The sequence below is a fragment of the Sminthopsis crassicaudata genome, chromosome 2 (assembly GCF_048593235.1).
Source record: "Sminthopsis crassicaudata isolate SCR6 chromosome 2, ASM4859323v1, whole genome shotgun sequence".
NCBI lineage: Eukaryota > Metazoa > Chordata > Mammalia > Dasyuromorphia > Dasyuridae > Sminthopsis > Sminthopsis crassicaudata.
This window is the reverse complement of record NC_133618.1, coordinates 194444509-194467917: the sequence shown is the minus strand read 5'-3', so window position 1 is coordinate 194467917 and position 23409 is coordinate 194444509. Positions and strand designations below refer to the sequence as shown.

The following is a 23409-nucleotide window of genomic DNA, read 5'->3' as shown; positions in this document are numbered from 1 at the left end:
GTATGTATGTATGTGTATTTTTTTTCCTGGCTGTTGGGTTTTTTTTTTTTTTTTTGCCAGTTTTATTAGTCAATTGGCTGCTGGTGATCAAAAACAAACCAAAGTTTATATTGATCTTTGTAATCTGTAGATTGGAAATAAAATTTGCATGAACTAACTCTGTTGTGCTAACTTTTTATATTTAACAATTCTGTAGACTCAGTTTGAGAATGCTAGGAAAGGTGATGGAATCCTAAATTTCTATTGTCATTCAATGACATAGATTTCTTATATAATTCTGTTGCTGTATGCATTGCAACATGGATGTTTTAATATTTCGTTGGAGATACTTCTGTGTCTGAGACATCATTTGTGAACAATTTTATCCTGTTTTAATGATTCTTAATCTCCTTTTAAAAAAACTGAGATTTTGATTTCAACTGACCTAATTTTATAACTGCTGTTAAGGTTGAGACTAAGTAAAAATTATTATCCTTTAAATGTCTTTTCATAGTTTTCTGACTGTTTTAAATATGGTAGGGGATTTGCTTTAATTCTTGAGAAGGAGAAGATGAGAAATAGTAGTTAAGAGTTGCTTGACTTTATTTTTTAATGGTTTGGGGAATGATAGCAAATATTTAATAAAAATATAACTTTTGGGGAGAAGAATTTCTTTCTTTTTTTCAGTTCTACAAATTCAGCACAAAAAAGGCAAATCACAAACACATTTTTTTTTTAAAAGTCTGTAATACAAGATTGAGCTATTAACCCTTTGGTTGATAAAATACTTTATTATTCTTATTATTATTACTTTGCCATTTTCCATGTTTTTCCAGTTTCTGAATACTATCATTGAACTCGTTTGCATAATGGTGAGTTTTCTACTTCTCATATTTGTTCTCATATATTTATATTAAAAACCTATGAATTTCTTTTTAATTTTCAAATTTTTTGATAAACATGAAAGGAAAAATATTTGAGTGTTTATAATTTTCCCCCCAAAGAAATGAAGTACTCTGTAAAAGCATATTAGATTCTCCTAAAAGCTCTGAAGTAAAGAAAAGTATCTTATCTTGTGTGTGTATCTTGCATTGTTCCACTTGTTCTCCATTTCTCCATTAATTTTACCAAATGAATGGCTTAAAGATTATGATTTAGTTTTCTGATAGTTTTCAACTTTTTTGTGGCTAAATTTTTCATTATTTGACTCAAGCTATAAGCACCCACTTATTAGCAGAAGGCGAATACTTAAGAGCTACCTATCCATAAAGCTTTCTTTGTGTTTGGCTGCTTTACAGAGGTATAGTCAGACCTTTTTAAAGGGGCCAGAATTATGTCAGATTAGTTTCCAGTTGACAGATTTACTTTATACCACTATCTGTCACAGTAGTTTTCAAGTACTGGAGTTGAGCTATGTTTGCATTCAAAGACAATTAAGACTTTCAGAGCTAAAAATATGTCAATGTGTGTTTTGCTTGCTTAATGCAAGATGGGATTGATCTCAGACATTTTCCTACATCAATTCTGAGGCTGCATATCAAGTTTGCAATGAAAAACTTTTCTTTCTACATACATTTTAAGACAACCTAGAAAATTTTTGTTTGTTTGTTTAAATTCAGCAGCAAAGATTGTGTAATTCTTGGGGTTAATGGGAAGAAATATAATATACTGAAGGTTCTATATTTTATATTCTTGATATTATTCCTCCAATTTGGACAAAAATCTACCACCTTTGTGATGTTTATGTTACTAGAAACAAGAACTATATGTAATTTTTAATATAAATTGTCATTTGACTTTACTTTAATCATAATTGTATTCTTTCACATATTTTTCACTGCTTGGGTACTGTAATTACTCTCTTGGAAGCTTGTTCTGAGGCTTTGTTTTTCAAGGTACAAGTGAAGTATTCACAGTAACTGTGCTGCTTCTGAGTCACCAAGTAAATGTGTAAACTGGGTACATCAGTTTTAAATGTATTTACGAACTCACATTACTAGAGTTCAAAGACATTCTGTGACTTGATGACTTACTTACCAAAAGTTCAACTGCTCAAACAAGAATCTCAAAATTTTCCTTAAGATAATTGTTTGCGAAATTTAGAGTTTTTGCTTGAAAGACTTTTAGTTCTGGCACTTCTCTAAATCAAACATCCCCTGAACTATTTTTTTTTTTTTTATTTTGAGGGATGGAAGTCCCTTTTAAAAAATTAAAATAGATTTTCATTATAGAAGTTTTTTTTCTCAAGAACTGTTTTGACCAGAACTATCATGGTGCTATCTCATCCTTAGTATATAGAGCAGCAGGTTTTAATGATGCTTAAGGGAAAAGGGAGGAATGAAAAGTCAGGTTTCCTTCTCCATTCCAGTGGTTCACATATCATTGGGCCACAAAAGCACAAAGATGCCCCTTATAGGTTTGTTTTTCAATTGGACCATATCTCAGATTTCTTGTGCCATATACTATCTCTCTCTGATACAACCGAACAGAAGCTGCAGACACTGAGCTAAGTATTGTCGCCATGAAACAATGCTAGCTCGCCAGCCTGGTTGTGGGAATAATCAAGACTGGAGGGCACCCCATAGAGAGCCATCAAATCAGGTCTGCTGTGGAAGTGTCTGGTAGATTGTGAACATTTAGGAATCAATGTTGCATCTGCTAGGAGACCCTTTGGCTCATTGAAACTCCTACCCGCCTAATGCATCTGGGCAAGGGGTTTTCAGAAGCCAGTTTCCTTCAGGATAAATTTAATATGTCTTGAGGGCTAGGCATAAGAAAATTGATTCTAGGTCTGCACTAGCAAAACTCATAAACATCTGTAAGATCACAGCTTTTCAACAACCCCAGCATTGGGGGCTATAATTTTGTGAAATATTCTAAGCCTACTCTTCTCATACCTCATGCCAGCATGGCATTTTTTAATTAGGAAGTTGATTAAAAAGGGCACAGTATACCATGAATGTATGTTCATTTGGCAACCATCCAGCTGTTCATTGTCTGGGTCCATGGAAAGTGCTGCTCATCACTAGTTGCAGGAGAAAGAAAAAAAAAAAAAAAATCAGTGTGTTGCCTGAGAGATGAGTTTGGAAAAATCACCCTTATATCTAATGTCAAGTTGATCTCTAGATGGCAAGTCTGTAGATGAACACATTCAACTTTAGAAATGAAATTCACATTCATTTGCAGATGACTTATTAATATATGATCATTTGACTATTCAAACCAGAAAGTACTTTGGCCCTGATTTGCTGGGAATAGTATAAAGGCCAAAACCATTCATATGCGTCTGAGCTCAAGCTTGCTGCTTGTAGTCCACTTCCATTATATCTCATAGAAATGGAGAAAGTGACAATGTTTATTCTAACAAATAGTCTTAATTGTTTACTTTATAAGTGACTAGTATTGTTTCATGTTTTTCTTTCCTAGGGAAATCCCTCTCTCCACTAGCTGTGAGTAAGAACTTGGACTATATTATCAGAGGAATAAAATTTTATGCCTAATTGTAGTGTTCCTCTGGCTAATGTGGTGTGAATAAGTACCATGTTATAGCATTTAACCCTGTCCATCCTTCTCATTGCATGAGCACTTGTTCCATCCCAAGTAGGATAAAGAAAATGAAGTAATATAGCCAACATTCAGTTTTGATTAAAAAAAAAAAAATTGAGAATGATCTCACTTGTACAGAGGGCAGATGTTCTGGGAATTCCTTTTAACTCTAGGGAGTAAGAAAAGGATTAAGAATCAAGGGAATACCTCCCTGCCCCAAAAGGCATACTCCAATATTGATAGCACTTTTCTCTTTTGTTCTTTTTCTCCATCCTATATGATCTTTTTTAGAAATTAATGAAGTTTGTATTTTAGTACTATTTAACATAGAGTGATAGAATCAATAAATCTTCTTAAGTTCAAAGCCCATATTACTCTCAACTATTTTCTTCTAATGGAAGGAGTCAGACAACAGAGTTGCAACTGGAAACTATATTTATAAGCTGTACCTCCTCTCCTCTTTTCTCTTTTTTTCTCCCTCTTTCTTTATCTTTATGTCTGCATGTGTGTTTATATCTATTATATATATCCATATTTCAAAACTATATTTTTAAACTGTTCATTTGAAGATTCTGGATTCTAGATAGTTTAATTCTGGTTACTCTGTCTGTGGTGTGTGTGTGTGTGTGTGTGTGTGTGTGTGTGTGTGTGTGTGTGTGTGTGTGTGTGTAATGTTGCTTCTGCCATAGAAGAGGAAGAGTCACATGAAAATGAACCAATCTGAAAATGATGAGGTAGAGTCACTGCAAGTAATTACAAACTCAAGGAGGACTAGGTCTAAGACAATATTATAGAAAACTTTCCATTGTTTAGTCACAGACTTGCTGATTGGCCAAGGATTATTTAGAGACAAGAAGACAGGCAAAGAGGAGCCTGGCTCACTTTCACTCCTCTCTCATCTCTGATACAATCAGTACAACCAGGATGCTGACAGTCAAAAGGGGCAGGAGTATTGGTCCTTTAACTGCTCACCATTGGTAGAAGGATACCTAAAAAGGAGGGGGAATGAGGGGGATTCCAATTAGAAAGCTGCCATGCATTTCAAACCATTCAGATGAGTACATGCAACATTTACATAGTCAGACCAGATTGAGCATACCTGCCAGTTCTAGAATTAAGAAGCCTGAGATTAAAACCAAAGGGAGAGAAGTTTGGCTAGAATTAATATTCTCCATTTTAACTTGTTATAAAATTGAATAGGTAATTCTGTGTGATTTTTGCATAAATATTAGAAAGTCAGGTCATTGCTGAAGGAAAAAAAAAAACAAAACACAGAGATTTGTGCATGGGGGGCCAAGACTTTGGGTAAGAAAAATAGTTGATACCATAGGTTCTTGTCATTGCAGGAAACAGCTTTGCATAACTAGGATAATATATTTAGAGTGCAAAAAGCCTTAGGAATCATGTAGCTTGGCATTTTTTCAAAAGACAAATCTAATATTTTGTGAAACTAAGTGATTGTTTATGATGGCATAACTAGCAAGTTTGAATTGGGAACTGAACCTAGTCCATCTCACTCCAAATCTATCTTCCTTTATACCATATTAATTTGTTGAATTAGAAAAAAAAAACACATTATATAATGATGCTTTCTTGGTCTTCTGTTAAGATGATCAAAGCTTGATTGTGAACTAATAAACGATTCATTGACTTAACATCCTAAGAATTCTAGAGGCTACTTGTTCAACTGAGTTCTTCATGACCCTGACCATAACACATGGAAGCAATTTCATTACCTCAACACGTCAGTCTGATATGCTGTTCCCATGATTTTGTTAGCTCACAAACAACCCTTCTCCCTGATGGATCCACACCTGTAGTTCCAGCCAAGAAGTGTTGTGATCTTTTCTCCAGGGACAGGTTAATGCACCTGTTTACAAATGGGTTGAGCCACCTGTTCTTCTAGTTTTAAAGGTAATGATCAAAACAGTTCCAGATAAAAGGGGCTTGAAATATCTATGTGAATGTCAAATTTTTGCATTTAAAGGAATGATTTTTCCTTAATCCTAAAAATATAGTGAATTAACATTACATTCTAGTTTATTTGTTGGTATTCCACCACTCCAAAAAGATGCACAATGTATCTAAAACACAGTCTTAAAACATTATCTAATATACTAAGGCTAAATGACTTGTCCAGAGTCACATAGCCAGTACACATGTAAAGCAGAACCTGAACTCAAGTCTCCCTGACTTGTAGGTCAATTTGTTATGTATCTTATACTCTGTTGCCTTTCGTTATGTAGTCAGAAAATATTAAAGATTAAATAACTATTTTAAGTGACATAGGTTAGATTATGAAAGTTGAATGATGCAAAAATACTGAAAAATAATAATATAAGTTACTATAAGCTTTTACAATGAGTATTTCAATTAAAAAGAAAACTAAAATGCTCAGAACATCAATCAGTAAAGATATTAGTGCCTCATATATATAGTTATTTATTTATATAGTTATTTTAAAGTTACAAAGCACTTTTCCCACAACAATGCTGTGAGGTAAGTAATGTAAGTATCATTATATCTATTCCACAAATGAGAAAACTGAGGCATAGACCTTCCTTACTCACAAATTTAATGACTAGTTCTTGCTTCAGAACTATCATTGCCCAAGTGTTCCAGTACATGTGTAAGCATTCTCTTTTGTTCTTTATCCTTTCCCCTCTGAAAAGGAAAATAATACAATTTTCACTGACTAATTCAGTTATTATTTCATTATATTTGTGCTGTAGACATTTATAAATAACTCAAAAATCTTGGTCAGAAGAAGGGAAGTACAAACCTCTTAGAAGTTTGATGTTTCTGGTAGCACATATTCATAGAATACAAGAACTATAGATCTGTCTTTGCTATCTAATTTCCTTATCTGTTAACTACTAAGATGTCTTCTAAGGTAAAAGTTCTGGCCACCTTCTCTTTAGCATAACACTCATTCAATTACGGTTTCTTCATTTATGCACACAAACATTCGGAAAAAGAAAATTCCCTGTGCTCTTAAATATTCATTTCAAGTCAGAGATATTTTATGGGGTAGTGTGAAAAGGGCATTGTGTTCATAATCAAGAGATCTAAATTTGAATGCTTCCTGGGTTACTTACTGAGAGATATTAAGAAAGTCACTTAGCTTCTCTGACCTTTGTTTGATAAATTAGAAGATTGGATTAGAGGTGAGGCTTGAAAAAGGTCTTGCCACACCTAAACCCTACTATCTTATGAGAAATTGTCCTGTTAAAGAGCAAAACTCCAAATGAAAATTTTAAATCTGTGGCTTATTCAGTTATAAGTAGACCCCTACCAAAAGTGAAGTGCCTAAGAATATTGCTATATTTAAGTTTTTGGTTTGGCTGGCACAGCGATTCATGTTAGTTGTTTCGTAGAGACAGGAAGGATTTCATAACAGCATTGCTTTCAATGATCAGCCAGTTCAGCTTTTGTTTGAGAGATTTTCAGAGAAATTTCCTGCTGTTGATTCCTAGAATAAGAAAGAGAGGTGTTCAGAGCCACTAAGGGCAATAGATATTTTTCAAAATAAAAGAAATGCTCAAACCTGTGTTCACTACTTTATCCATCCCCCTCTCCTCTGTCATTCTGAGGCATTCTGATTGGATTCCCTATAACTAAGAAGCAGATTGTTTGGGCTGGAATTAAATGGGGGCAGGTGGTACCACCTGCTGTAAATTCTTCAGTTCTTATTAGCGTCCACATTCGTGCCTGTTAGTTGTTGTTTCAATTGTGGGAAGAGACACAGAGGCCTAGCATCATGAAATTATAAGATATTAGGAACATGAGATAATTCCCAACTCAGATAGAAGTAGTTTACTTAAAATCATATAGCAAGTAAATAGTAGAACCAGGAAAGAATTCAAATCTATAAATTCTACATCCACAAATCTTTTCACTGTTCCATCCTTCCTTGAGTTAGACTTTGGTTCTTGAAAAATGTATGTGGTGTTTTAAAAAGAAAAAAAAATTGTAACATGTGGCTATTAGTATTGCCTGAGACTAAGAAACTGGTAAAAAGTAATGACCCAATTGTCTGAAGGAGTGGTGTCAAACTTAAACAGGGATGACTAAATCATACATAATGGTCTTGGTGAGTCATATTGACTTAAAAAAATATATATGAATATTATCTATGTTGCATTGTATTTTTGTTTACTTTGTTAAATATTTTCCAATTACCTTTTAATCTTGTTTCTTCCTTGTCATGAGTTTACCATATCTGGATTGTAAAGGAAGTGGATATATTAAATAATTCTGAGCATATATTCCTTTCCAATTATTTCCATTGATTCTGTGGTTTAAATGTTACTATAAATGTAAGCTATAAAATATAAAATACTTAAAGGTAATTTTTAGAAATCTAGTTCATAGAAAATCTAGAAGTAAAAGGATAATAGAAACAATGTATTCCAGCCTCTTCCCTTAGAGATGAGGAAAATAAGGAATCAGAAGAGGGAATGAACTTATATGATCACAGTAGTGATCATATAAGTGATAAGCAACAAAAGTAGGATTTGAACTTATGTTTTCTGACTCTAAAGTTCATCCTTTTTCTATTGTGTCACATTGCTTCCTTTGTTCTATCCCCATTCTTGCCTTAGTGACACAGACTATTAGAAAAGGTAAACTAGTGTAACAGTGGAAAACATAGCATTTGGAATTAGTAAATGCCTCAGATAATTATCAGCCATAAAGTTATGGACAAGCTATTTAATTTCTCAGACCCATTTTTCTTTATTTGTAAAACAGGGATAATCATGTGATATTTTTACTATCTCCATAACAGCATTGTAAGAAAAATAATTTATGAACCCTAAAATCCCATATATATGATACTATTTACATGAATCCTGGATTAGAATTAGGAAAAAAAAAACAGGAAAAAATTCAGAATTGCAACTAGGATCAAATGATCTTCTTTTTCCAGATGAAGAAACTGAGGGTTGAGAGTAAGAATGGGAATTCTCTAAGGTAAAACTGTTTAAAAGTGCCCTGGTCAGGATTAGAATCCAGATCTTCAGATTCCAAAATCCATATTCTTCTCATTGCACCAAAGAGCATTGTGAGAAAGTAGAATTTTGATCAACGACTTTACTTTGTCATAGGAAGTAAGATCGGAATTCGACTGCTGTTTCCATCCATTGATATGTTTGTTCTTTGCCAGTTATTTGCTTTTCAGGACAGGATAAACAAATGACTTTGGGCTCTCTAACACCAAACTCAGAGTAGGTTAGCTTCCATTGTTTGATAGTTGTTCTTATATTTATTGGAACCAGCACAAAAGCATTAAAAGGAACAGAGTTGTCAATTTAATCTAATTCGCAACTTGCCCAGCCCTTGGGGGGAAAAAATTATTAAGGAATTTGAGTGGAATTTAATATGTAACTAAAATAGAACTTCCTTCTAAATTATTTTTGCTTTGAGACTATGATTTTTATTTTTTGTCAGAGAGGTGCTTCATGTTAACAGTAAATATAATTGGAGGGATCTGTAGTGAGGTAGAAAGAGCCCTGGGTTTGACATCAGAAGACCTATGTATGATTCTCACTCTGAACTTGGCCTTCTTCCCATTAAATCAGCAGTTCTAAAACTTTTTGGTTTCAGAATCCCTCTATACTAAATTACAGAAGATTCTAAAGAGTTTTTATTCATGTGGATTATATCTACTCATATTTGTCATACTAGAAATTTAAGCTGAGCATTTAAAAAATTCATTTAAAATAATAATAAGCCTATTTCATGTTAACATAAACACCATTTTATGAAAGATAACCATATTTTCCAAAACAAAAACAATTTAACGAGAATAGTGGCATTGTTTTTGCATATTTTTGCAAATCTCTTTAATGTTTGGCTTAATAGAAGACAGCTGGATTTTCATATCTGCTTCTACGTTCAATCTGTTGCGATAGATTATTTTCGTTGAAGAAAATCCAACCACACACACACATAGCAACATATTTGGAAAAGGAGAAGTTTTAATAGTCAAATAACACCTTACTGTTATTTAACAAATTAGTTTTAATCTCTTAGAGTCCCTGAAAGTGTCTCAGGGACTTCCAGAAAGCTGCAGACCACATTTTAAGGACTGCCACACTACATAATACTTAGTAAATAACTATTATTTTACTGTGGGAAAGTGATTTATGTTCAATTACAGTTTTCTCACTTATAAATGCTAGTAACAATACTGATATTAATGGATATATTGCACAGTGTAAACCTAAAAACATATGATGCAATCATTATTGATAACAATAAGCAATGGTTGCTTTATATATCAATAACCTATTTGTTTTTCATCAATGTAACTTTTTTCATGGTTATAGATTACAATTTAGGTTATTTCTGTTGTTTAGTCATTTCAGTAGTATCTGATTTTTCATGATCCCATTTGGGGTTTTCTTAGGTAAGATATTAGAATGGTTTGCCTTTTACTTTTCTAGATTCTTTTATAGTTGAGAAAACTGAGGCAAACAGGGTGAACTGATTTGCCAGGGTTTACACAACTAGTAAGGATATAAGGTCACATTTTAACTCAGGAAGATTAGTCTTCTGACCCTAGGTCCAGAGTACTACCACTGTGCCTACAAGCTGCCCACAATGTAATGTTCTCCTATATAATGTTGTTATATATTATAAAATATGATTAAACATAAAATTATTGCTGCAATTACTCCTACTATTACTACTGATTATGAAGAGGAAAAGAATGATATTGTTGATTATGATGATTATTTGCCTTGATTAAAAAAAAAAAAAAAAAAAAAAAAAAGAACATTGGCAGCTAGATGGATCAGTGGACAAAGTCAGGAAGATATATATTCCTGAGTTCAAATCTATCTTAATACACCTACTAACTGTATGACCCTGAGTAATTTACCTTATCTTGTTTGCTTTAGTTCTTTATCATCTCTTATATGAGCTAGAGAAGGAAATGGCAAATCATTCTAGTGTCTTTGCCAAGAAAACCCCAAATGGAATCATAAAAAAGTTGGACATGACTGAAAAACAACTCAACAACAACAATAGCAACAAGGATAGCACAAAGTATTTCTTCTGGAGAGATTTTATTAGTTACATTTTTCCAATAATGAAGTCTAATTATGATTTTTATGATGATGATCTAGTATTACATGACTTTGTAATGTAGCATGATAAAAATTAAATGTTGCTGATTTCTATGAGTTGATAGCTAAGAATAATCCTATTTTAATTTTTACTGTGATTTTATTCAATAATTTTCATACATAAAATTCCCTTCAGTTTCAATATATTCCTGAACAGAAATACAGATTAAGAGGGTCACAGGATCATGGATTAAGGAATTTAAATTTTAAAGGAATTGGATCCTAGAGGTTATCTAGTCCAAAATCTTCATTTTTCAAATTGGGAAACTGAAATCCAGGCAGATTTAGTCATTTTTCCTATGTCACACTCACAGTAAGGAATAGCATGAGAATTTGGACCCAAGTTCTGGAAACACTAGTCCTCTTTTCCATTACCTTATACTATTATCCCATTTGATAGATGGTTAAGTATTGTACAAAGAAGGTAAGCAAGGGAACAGTGTTGAAAACGTGAGCCTGAAACCTCAGTCTCCTAGATCTAGCTTCCATCTATATTTATTTTCCAAGCTGTTTATTCTGGTAATAATACTCAATCAAGAAATTGAGGTGTCAGTCTCATGTCTTCAAAATGATGAATAGCTCAATTTGCCAAATATAAAATGGCATACTAGTAGATAACAGAAAGAAAAAGATTGTCCACAAATTAGAATAGCTCAAAAAAACCTAAATTAGATTTAAAAAACCTAAAATATACTAATTTAATGGAATATTATTATGCAATAGAAAATAATGGAATATTATTATGCAATATAAGGTTCTTCAAACATGAGGAATTCAGAGAAACACTGGAAGATTTAAATGATTTAATATAGAACCAAATAAATAAACCTCCAAGAACAATATATGTCTCTACAATAATGCAAATGAAAAAATCCTTAAAAGGAAGTTACACTTTGAATAAAATAAATATAAATGAAGGTCCTGATGAGAGATAATGGGCATAATAAAGCATGTCACATCCATTATGTCAAAGATTTAGGGGAATACTATGGTAGAATAGTATGTATAATTTCAGACAGGGTTTTCCTATCAGATTTTTTTCCTAAACTATTTGTTTTCCTAATGTAGTGTTCAGTCTGTAAGGGATGGGTGATGAATTATATAGATAGAAGTTAGCAATAAAATATATATTAAATAGCACATTGCTGACATGTGAATGGCTTATGATAGTATCTTCATTCTGGACCTGAAACAAAAAATAAAAAAAACAGATTCTGAACCCTGCCTCAGATACTTACTAACTATGAGACCTCAGGCAAATCACTAGACTTCTCTAAGCCTCAGTTTTTCCAGCTATAAAATGGAGAGAATAAAAGCACCAACCTCCAGGGTGTTTGTAAGTATGAATATCAAATGAGAGAATCATTATATAGCACTTGGTACAGTACTTAGCACATAGTAAGCACTATATAAATATTGTCATCCTTATCATCACTATTATCACTGCTTCACAAGGTTAGGATCAAACAAAATTATATATGTAAGGTACTTTATAACTTTAAAGTGCTAGATAGATGCTAACCATTATTATTATTGTTGTTGTTGTTGTTATCATTGGATACTACTAGTATCCAATCAAGCAACAACCACTTATCACCACTATGTGCTAAGCTTTGCAGTTGAGACTAGAAATGTAAAGGCTACATACAATAAAATAATCCCTGACTTAAAGCAACTTATATTTTATTAGGAAAAATAACATCCATGCATACATACATACATATATATTCAAAGGAAATACAAAACAATTATGTTTGGTATCATTAGTAACTGCCAGGATCAGGACAGGCTATTTGTAGGAGATGATACTAGAACTGAAGGAAGAAAGCTAGCTAAGGATTCTCTCACATGAGCCATGTTTCTTTAACTATATGCCACCAGTAAAATGGGGGAAAAGAAAAGTGAGAATACTGAATATGGGGAAAATCATAGGACAAAAAAGAAATAGACAAATTAAGGAAAGAAAAATGCAGATAGTGAATTGAGTTGCAATTCTCTGACTTTTTAAAGTCTGAGGGTAAGAGCTTTGGTTAATACTAGGGAGTGTAAGGATGAGTTAAAGGGAAGATCAGGTTACAGAATATTCCTTTTCAGAAGATCCATGGGTTCCTAAATGACAAAAGAATGTATTTTATTATCTAGCAAATATAACTATTGAGTTATCTTATCAAAAGAGAACTTACCTGAAACTGTAATTAACCAAAGCAACTAAAAAGTGAAAAAAAAATACAGAGACCCTGTGTATATATTTGTATGTATGTGCCAGTGTATAATAGATAATGATTTGTTCTCTGGTTTATGAATTATTTGAATAATGACAATGGATTAAGATTAATCAAATTAGCAATCATTTATTTAATGTTTTGTGCAGGACACTGTGCTGTGTGCTTTGGTGAAGTAGAAGATATTGTTCCTGTCCTCAAGAAATTTGCCATTTAGTTGACGAGACAAGCATATTGCGTAGTGCACAGAGTGCTGGACTTGGAGTCAGGAATATCTGGGTTTCAATCCTGACACTGAAACTTACTAGCTGTGTGACCTTGGGTAAGTCCACTTAATTATTCTGAATCTCAATTTGTTCATCTTTGAAATAAGGAAATTGGACCTATATGGTTCCTTTCAGCTTTAAATCTGTGATCTGATGATCCTAAAATCTAAACATGTGAAAAGTTAATGACTAATAAGAAGATGTGACTAGTAATCCAAAACAAATGTAAGACCATTCAATTTCAAGAACACTTCTTAAGCAACAATAATATGCAATGCAGTGCAGACGCTTCTACCTAAAGATATGAAAATAAAATATTACATGAACTCTATATTCAATAAATATTTATTCTTATTATGAATATTTGGAATGCACATGTATGTGCACAATATAAGATAAAGTATGATTCAAACAAAAAAAAAGCTCTAGACCAAAGATTGATAGACAATTTGAGAGATTATTATCAAATGGGATGATTAAGGGGGTTTTCAGAAGGAAAAGATTTTGCAAAAGAGGAAGAAAAGGATTACAAAAAATAGAGATGAAGAGGAAATACATTTCAAGAAAGGGAACTGATGATTTACACACACACACACACACACACACACACACACACACACACACACACACATATAGATGTGATAGTGGCAGGAAAAAAAACAGTTAAAAATATGAGTACCTGGTATATTCTTTTTACTGAAATATGGATAAAATTATCTTAAGTTCCTAACTGAGAAACTTATAATATATTCTGGATGTAAAGGAAGGTTTTTGAGCAGAGGAGTGGTCTAATCAAAAATGTCACTTAATTGCTTATGATAAAAGATTATGAGAAAAATTACCAAGTCAAAGAGAGTAGAAAGCTATGCAACTAACCCATATTACAATACAGTTAATGGTTAATTGCCAAATGAGTTCTACACAGTATAAGTATGATAGAAATTCAGAAGAGGGAGCTATTACATCAGACTGGAATGGTCAAAATAAGATGTATAAAAAAACTTTATTTTGAACTGAATCTTGAAGGATGCTACAACTTAAATAAATAGGGTACCCTGCATAATGGACATTTTTTAGCAAATCTTTGAATAGAATTAAATTGGTTAAAACATTTGGGCCAAAACCACAAAGATGGGAAATTTCTGTTTGCATGAGTAAGTTTACTAATCTTGTATAATATTAACTAAGTGCATATATGTAATATCTTTATGTTTTCCTATTTCCTATCAATCAATAAGCAGCCATTTATTACATATTTCCTCTGTGCCAGATAGTGTGACAATCTCTGGAAATATCAAGAAAGCTCTGGAAATACAAAGAAAGTGTGACAACTCTGGAAATGCCAAATAGCTCATATTCAGATGAGAGAAATTATGGAAATGACTAGATACATTCAGAATATACATGTAGTATAAATGAGAGATAATCAAAGAGGGAAGATCATAAGATCTGGGGAGATTGGAAAAGGCCTTTTGCAGATTGTGAGATCTGAGATAAGTCTTGAAGGAAACCTTAGCTGGAGGTGATGAAGGAAATATTTTAAAATAAGCAAAGAATTTTATATACACTATCTCAGTCCTGTAAGATATAATGTAGTATGCCCATCTTGCCAATAAGAAAACTAAGGATTAAAGAGATTAATTTACTGTCCTAAGGTCAAAGAACTACTATCAGAACTGGATTCTGCACATAGTTCTTTCTTCTAAATCCATTATTTCATCCATTGTCATCTCTATGTCTTTATAAAATTTGCAGTGTGGTGTGGGGGAGTGGGAATAAAGACACAAGCATAGCTAACCACAATACATAACATTTTGTGAGTTCCCTCGAGAAATACTAAGACAAAGCTAGGTGAGGTTCATGAGAGAATAAGGCAGAATTTAGAAGATTAAAATGTTCTTGTATTCTTTGACTTTAGAATAACATACTAAGTTCTAATGTAATTGGCAAAACACAAACTTGAAAGAAATAATGGGAACATATTCATCATTTCTTCTTTGTTTTGTAAACATGAATAAGGATTTTTCATTCATTACATCTAGTTTTGCTTTAAAGATAATAAATTCAGAGTGAGTCATAAATATTAAATATGTGTGTGATAATCTTGAATGGTTTTTATTTTTCTAGCAGAGTGAGATGGACCCCAACATTGTTTATGATGTTGTGTAATGATAATGAATCTGCTTAGTTCAGGAATAAAATGTTCAAATCAGTTGACTTTTGGAATTCTTAATATTTCCATCTCTTGCTGTTAGTAATATCTTCTAAGATCAGTATTACAGCATTACTATTTTAGTGTAGAAAGAAAAATGATCACATTCATTTATTTCTGGCTTTTTCCCAAGTGGGCCATTTTATACAAGGACCTACTTTGATATCTGTACATGAAGGTAAGCATTACTAGGATAACAAATGCAACCTTCCAAATTGTTTTGAAAAAATAGATTTTTCTAATTTTTTTCCTATCTTGTTTTCCTGAGATTAAATCAAAGTTCTCTCTTATTCTTACACCCACCAAAGGAACAAATTTGGTTTTGATAATTAAGTAAAATATTCTTAAGTTTTAGATGTTTAGATGCTTAGGCAATTTTCCTATCTTTCACATTTGTGAAAAAATTATCAATCTGGAAAATAGAAAAGGTAGTCAGGTATAATTGAGAACACACATTATTTGGAATCACTGTACCTGGGTTTGAGTTCTGGCTTTTTCCTCTCATAGTTGCATGCTATTGAACAAATCTCATAATCTCTCTGGGGTTCAGGTTCATTTTCTCTTTTCTATAAAAAGAGAGAAGTAGACTCTAAGAGAGGTCCTGTCCAGTACCTTCCAGGTGTCAATCCATGATTTGATGATCTCATTTTTATGCTGAAGAAATGACTTGTTTAAAGTAATGGGCACACTGAGATTGACTTCTTATTGCTGCCCTTCCCAGTAATGTTTATTGTAATTTGTTAGCAAGATATTTATTGAGAATTTTCTCTGTGTGTCATGATGTCCTGGACCTCCATCAGACATTCAAAAACAATATATGGTTTAGTACCTGCCATCTAGGAATTTAAAATCTTACTGGAAAGACAATTATACTCATAAAATCGAGAATAATACAAAATGGTATAAAAGGGAGGGAGGGACAGGAGGAGAGAGTGACAAAAAGACAACAAGATGAGAGAGTGCACAAGTACAGAGCAGTCAATTTTATAAAGACACATGACCTTAACTCTTCATCACCAGTCCCACATTTTTGGCCAAAGGCATTCAGGTTATTTCTATGTGATTAACTTAACAAGATCTCTAACACCCTATGTCCAAAGCTTTTTCCTTCTAATTTTTTTCATATGACTTTCTCTTTTCCCCAATCTACATTCATTCAGCTTCCCTATTAACCATTCTTGCATATTCCTATGCTATTAGTCTATTAATATAGCATTTCCTCACTCTTTGAAGTACTGATATAGGCTCTAAAAGATCTTTCTGTCTCCATTGTCTTCTCCATTCCTATCCATATACTATACCATTGTCAGACTTATCTTCTCTTTGAACAAGTCATGTCACTCAAAGTTTTCATTGGTTCCCTTAAGATCATACACTTTAAAATTCTAAACTGAATTTAGAGAGAATATAAGCCAAAGACTGTTAACCTTGGGTGGGGTTGTATTTTTCAATATAATTGATTTACTTTCTAATCCTATGAATTTTATTTTATACATTTAAAACCATTTTCTAGAGAAGAGATTCATAGGCTTTGCCAGATAGTCAAGAAGAAATTCGTGACACATACACACAAAAAGTCTGAAAACCCTTGATCTAGTCCAACCTTCTAATCTAAATTCTAATGAATTAGAACTCTTTTTTTAAAATTAGAAGGTTGAACTAGATCAAGGGTTCTCAGATGTGTCTGTGTGTGTGTGTGTGTGTGTGTGTGTGTGTGTGTGTGTGTGTGTGTGATGTGAAGGCCAAAGTGGGTAAATAGTCTTACAAGTAACCACATGAATCCAGATAGTATGATTCCAAATTTAATACCAGACATTGTATCACAATGCCTTCTTTACTGAATAAATTTCATATTCCTTTTCTTCTCGATCATTCAAGGCTTTCCATGGCATTTCACTGCCTAATCTTTCCAGTCTTACCTCTCTCCCCCAAATAGGTTCAACTGTTCCTACTATGTCTTTATTGCTATTCCTCCTCTCTCTGGATCTAACTCCATTTTGTTATTTAGTATTCCTTGTTCAAAGTTCCTTCCAAATGCTTTTGGCCCCAAAACACTATATATTGCCTCTAGTATTTAAAAAAAATTGTCAATTATTTAGCTTTTGAAGCTCTGGCTTAAATCTGCTTTCTCAGGCTTTCTTTGTCATACACATTCTATAATTTGATGCACTATGTGGTTCAACTACAATGGCCTACTTCTTGTTCTCCTTTTACTGTCTAGTACTCTATGTCCCAGCTCTGTGCTTTTGCCCAGGCTGGCACTCATATTTGGAATGTATGCCTTCCTCATGTCCACATTTTAGAATCCTTAACTTTAAAGTTCAACTCAAGTGACACATGCTATGAAACTTTTTATGACACCCTTAAGATGCTAATTTTTCTTATCCCCAAATTACTTTGTATTTAATTTGTCTTTATTTTGTATTTGCTCACGGTACTTTTCCCCTAGAATGTAAGTTCCTTGAAGATAAGGATTATTTCATTTTTGTTGTATCCTTGGGTCATAGTATAGTGTGATTGATTTTCTGATAATCTCAGTCAGTAATAACCTTCCCATGTTTAGAATTCACAAATTATTATATTTATATCACTTATTTGCTTGTTGTGAATTATTACACATGATAGTTATTTATGAATCAAAATTAGAGATGATTATGTGAATTATTGGGCAGTTAGGTGGCATACTGGACAGAGTGCCAGACGGAGTCAGGAAGACTCATCTTCATAAGTTCATATCTGGCCTCAAGTAGTTATTAGCTAAGTAACTCTTTGCAAGTAACTTAACTCTCTTTGCCTCAGTTTCCTCATCTGTAAAATAAGCTAGAGAAGGAAATGGCATATCATTTCAGTATTTTTGCCCGCCAAAAAATCCAAATGGGCTCTCGAAGAATCAGATGCAACTGAATAACTGAACACAATGTAGACTAATAGTAGCTTAAAAAATCTAAATCAGCATTTTCTCAAAGCTGTTCTTTCTTATATCCATATTAAACAATAATAGGATCATTGAATTAGAGTTAGAAGGAATCTTAGAAGTCATCATGTCCAGTGGCATCAAATTTAAATAGTAACAGGGCCACTATACTGTGTATAAGAATCCCTGCTAGATTCATATTGACTTAAAAAACTATTGAGCAACATTATCTGTGTTCTAGTGTATTTTTTCTTTTTAAAAATATTTCCCAACGGCCCATAAGTACAAAAAATATTTATAGCTGCCCTTTTTGTATTGGCAAGGAACTGGAAACTGATTGGATGCCTATTAGTTGAAGAAAGGCTGAACAAGTTATGGTATGTGGATGTTATGGGATATTATTGTTCTATTAAAAAAAAATTATCAGCAGGATGATTTCAAAAAGGCCTGGAGACACTTGCATTAACTGATCCTAAATTAAGTGAATAGAGCCAAAATACACTGTACACAACAACAACAAGAATATACAATGATCGATTCTGATAGACGTGGCTTTTTTCAAAAATGAGGTGATTCAGGCCAATTCCAATAGACTTGTAATGAAGAGAGCCATCTACATCCAGAAAGAGCACTATGGGGAATGAATGTAGATCACAACATAGTTTTCACCTTTTTTGTTGTTGCTTGTTTGTTTGTTTTTCTTTCTCATTTTTTTTCCTTTTGATCTGATTTTTCTTGTGCAGTAAAATAATTGTATAAATATGTATACAAGAATTTCATGTTTAACATATATTGGATTACTTCCTGTCTACAGGAAGAGAGAGAGGAAAGGGAAGGAGAAAAAAACCTGGAATACAAGGTTTTACAAGGATAAATGTTGAAAACTGACTTTACATATATTTTGAAAAAAAACTATAATTAAAAAGGTAATAACATATTTCCCATTTACATTTTAATCTGGTTGAAGAGCTTTGTCAGCAATATTTGAGGCCTCTGCTCTAATCCAACCCCTCTACCTTTTACAAATGAGAATATTATGTGAATCAGCATGTTATAGATTTGTACCCAAATCCTGTGACCATAACTATAGAGTTTATTCTGCTATATTAGCCCAGTTACTTAATTAGTTCCCTGAGGGCAAAAACTGCATCTTCTCTAAACTTTCAGTAAATTTCAGCATCTAGAATGATATTCTCCTCATAAGAGGCACTTAAAATTTTTGTGGACTTTAATTTATAATGACATTTTATAAATATGATGATTTTGTGTTTCTATTATGAAGACTTCAGAGGTCATCTATTCAGTTCCTTAATTTTATGAATGAGGAAACAGGATTGTCAGGGTGAAATAATTTGATTAAGATGATAAAAGGATTAAGTATCAAAGGAGTTATTTGAACAATTCTCCCTGTATAATATATTAATACAGACAGTTGGGGGTATAGTGGGTAGAATGTTCAATCTGAAATTAAGAATACTCGAGTTCAAATGTGACATCAGACACTTATTAGTTATGTGATCCTAGGGAAGTCAACAATTCTGTGACTCAGTTTCCTCATTTATAAAATGGGAATAATACTATTCCTTATTTGTGATGTTTGGTCCATGCTTTGCAAATCTTAAAGCACTATATAATCATTAGCTATTAATAATATAGAGGACACAATAATTAGACTACCAGGCTTGGTACTCTTCTTCAGGAAGAAAATCATCTTCCCGAGTTCAAATTTGACTTCAGGCATTTACTAGCTGTGTGACACTGGGTATTCCCTTGACTTCATTTGCCTCTGTTTCTTAATCTGTAAAATGATCTGGAAAAGAAAATGGCAAACTATCTTTGATGAAAATATCCCAAATGGGATCACAAAGAATCATACAGAACTGAAATAATTCAATAACAACAAAAATAGTTTAATGCTTCCATTTTATAATCTCTCATATCTGAGTACCTTATATAACTTAAATTGTATAACTTTCCAAACTTCTTAAGAGCAAGGACCATGAACTATTGTCTTTCCTTTCTATTTTTGCAAAGAATCTTCTAAATAAGTGATTCTCAAAATAATAACTACTGGGAATGCTTGAGAGGGTTCATAAGGTTGAAGGTCTTTTGATATTAATACAAAGATACTTAATTCCTAATATGACAAATATCAACAAACTTTTTTTATGAGTAAAAGGGAATACTAAGAAAAAAAAATAATTTCAGATTACTCTGGTAATCTGGTCGATAGTACCATGTAAGTAATGTGTTTATTCCCTGATTAAGTTATAAAAAAGTTAATTTGTTCTTGAGCTACATTAATAGTTGTATGATATACAAAACAGGTAAGATTTTATTTCCATTTTGTTGCTCAGAACAATTATGGAATATTATGTTTATTTCTGAGGGCTGCAGTTTTAGTAGAACACAAACAAAATGGAATGAAAAGGATAAACTAGAGAATGAAATCATGAGAGTACTGGTAATTATCAGGTGAATCTTAACTGAAGGACCTGAAAATACCTAATATGAAAAACAAAACAACAAAAAAATTTAAGGGAGGTGTGGCATCATAACTGTCTTAAAATATTTTAAACTATTGTGTTGAACACTTATTCTTAATAGTTCCAAGAAATAACATGCAGACCCAAAGGAGAACTTTTCCAGACTTGTCAACAATGGAATGGATATTAGGAAGTAGTGAAGTGTTTGAGGATATCAACATTAGAAGCTGTATTCTCTTCAACTTCTTAATCTCATTCACCACATATATCTAGTAAATTTCCAAATCTTGTCATTTTTACCTCATAACACCTCTGCTATTTAACTTCTTCTCTCCATTCATATGGCCCACATGCTAGTTCAGGTTCTGATGACCTCTTGCCTGGACTATTGTTATAGCTTTCTAATTGGTTTGCTTGCTTCAGATCCCTTCCAACCCCAATCTATCTTCCATTCAGTGCCAAAGTGATTTGCCCAAATGACAGTCTGACCATGTCATGTACCTATTAAGGAAACTTCAATGATTTATTACCATTGAGATCAATATAATATCCCTATTTGGCATTTAAATTTCTTCACAATCTGTCACTTGAAAGATACTCAAACCTTCCAAATATTCTTGCACTTACTTCCCTTCCCACACTCTATGAACCATCCATACAGACTTTCTTGTTTTACACACACACACACACACACACACACACACACACACACACACACACACCCCAAAACAAAACAAAAACAAAAAAACAACTTACCTCCATCTTCCATCTCTATATCTTTTCATTGGCTGTCTTCTATGTCTAGAAAACTTTTCCTCATTTCTACTTTAGGTTCCCTGAAGGAGATTCAGTTTGAATTTTTCCTTTTGAAGGTGATCATTCCCAGTACCTATTATGTCTCCATTCTCCCTTTCTCCACTCCTACTCATCTCTAAGGACTTCTCTCTACATATTACTGTCTCTGTACTCTTTCTATACTTTGTATTACCTAGCTATTTTTTTTTATTTTTATCTCCTTGAATTTAGAAGTCTGCTCTTTGAGAGCATAACAAATGCCTGTTGATTGGCTGGCTGCCCTGAAGTACTAAGGCAGAAGCTGAATGACTGACTATCTGACAGGGTTGTTACATAGAAAATGACATTCTGCTTTGGGGTAAGAAGGAACTAGATACTATCTAAAATACTTTCCACCTCTATTTTTGTATGAGTACAAGTTCACTATGCCTAGGCCTACAGCTCCCCCTCCATTTCTCTTTCCTTTACCTCATTCCCACCCTTTCATTTCATCCTTTACTAGATGGATTATGAACTGTCATTCAATGAATCAGTCACAAAGTTTTCATTGAACATTTGCTATGTGCCAAATACTTGGAGGGATAGGGGATCCAAAAAAAATCCAAAAACAATCTTTTCCCTTAAAGATTTTATATTCTATTTGCTTCCTAGATGATTAGAAGAAAAAGATTCATTTAGCTATTCTTATCATTCTTCCTACTCTGTTCTGGAGAGATAACTCCCTAGTAGTAATAGTCTCAGCAAATAATCAGAGATTCTAGAAAGAGTTCCCTCTTTTCTACTTTGTGTCCCATCACTCTTATAAGAAACTACCTTGGATATCCCCCAGCAAAAATGTGGAAAGCAGTGTCCATAAGGTCCAATTTGGTTCCAAATATATTTTGTAATTAATAAAAAGAAAAAAATTCCATACTTCATCCCAAGACTATTTGGCTCCAACCCTTTCTAAACTTCTCTGTGACTCATTTAGTCCTACTGTGTACAAGACACAGGGTTAAGCAAGATTATTATTATTATACATACTTTTAAAGTTCAATAGATAAGGTAGAATATCAATAAGAGCCAGAATACCCAATCAATATCCTTACCCAGGATCATGGAAGGCAGGAAGGCTATTTTTATTAGAATCTATTTGGACACTTCTTACTTTATCTACTTATTCAGCAAGTGTATTCTCTCTTATTGACACCTGATAGGTACCATTTGGTCCCACTTAAAAAAATAAATAGTTCTGTATCTGACACTTAGATTGGTGCAAATGGAAGGGCTCTTCAAGGTTTAAAATACTGGAGTTTATTCAAAACAATCAATGTGAATTATTGGGCAGAGAGGTGGATAGAATTGCAAAGACCAGGGCTTTCTTCCCTGCTCTCCTCCTTTCACTCCTCTGGGTCTCCTTTCTTTTCTCTCCACTGAGGATTGCCCATACTCTCCTAGGAAGGAGTAGATTTCAGGACAGCAATCAGGTCAGAGTGCATTTTGAATCAGATGTTTCTGCACTTGAGCCCATGCACAGAGATAAGCTTTAGCACCTGCTAACAGAAAAGTGCTTGAACTTCTTTCCCTGCTGAGTGCAGAGGTGTTACCATGATAGAAGTAATAGGGCAGGGGAGGAGGAGGATCGGGAATGCCCCACAATGGGCAGGTGTGCCCTGAAAAAAACAACAAAAAAAGAACCACAGGCTTGACACAGATTTGGCTATGGTAATCTAGCCCTTGTTTAGCTTTGCTTCAGCACTGAGACTAAGTACACTGCTCTATAAAGGAACTTCCTGTTCTTAATGTAATATAGAAACTTGGATTTCCTAATGAACATTTTAAAAATCAAAATTGATTTTGTAATTAAGGTAATACAA

The 23409-nt window shown here is 33.1% G+C and overlaps 1 protein-coding gene across 30 annotated transcripts in view; it reads left to right on the top strand.

Moving 5' to 3' along the window:
* The window catches only part of MYT1L (myelin transcription factor 1 like), a 693632-nt gene that overhangs the window by 10829 nt on the left and 659394 nt on the right, over nt 1-23409 (top strand). For 29 of the 30 annotated variants that reach the window (XR_012486139.1, XM_074288020.1, XM_074288037.1 and 26 more), the window contains one exon: nt 13030-13202. The gene's annotated coding sequence lies outside the window, so the exon portion shown is untranslated. Of the gene's footprint in view, nt 1-815; nt 852-13029; nt 13203-23409 lie in introns of all 30 variants that reach the window. The other variant, XM_074288018.1, reaches the window with a different exon arrangement.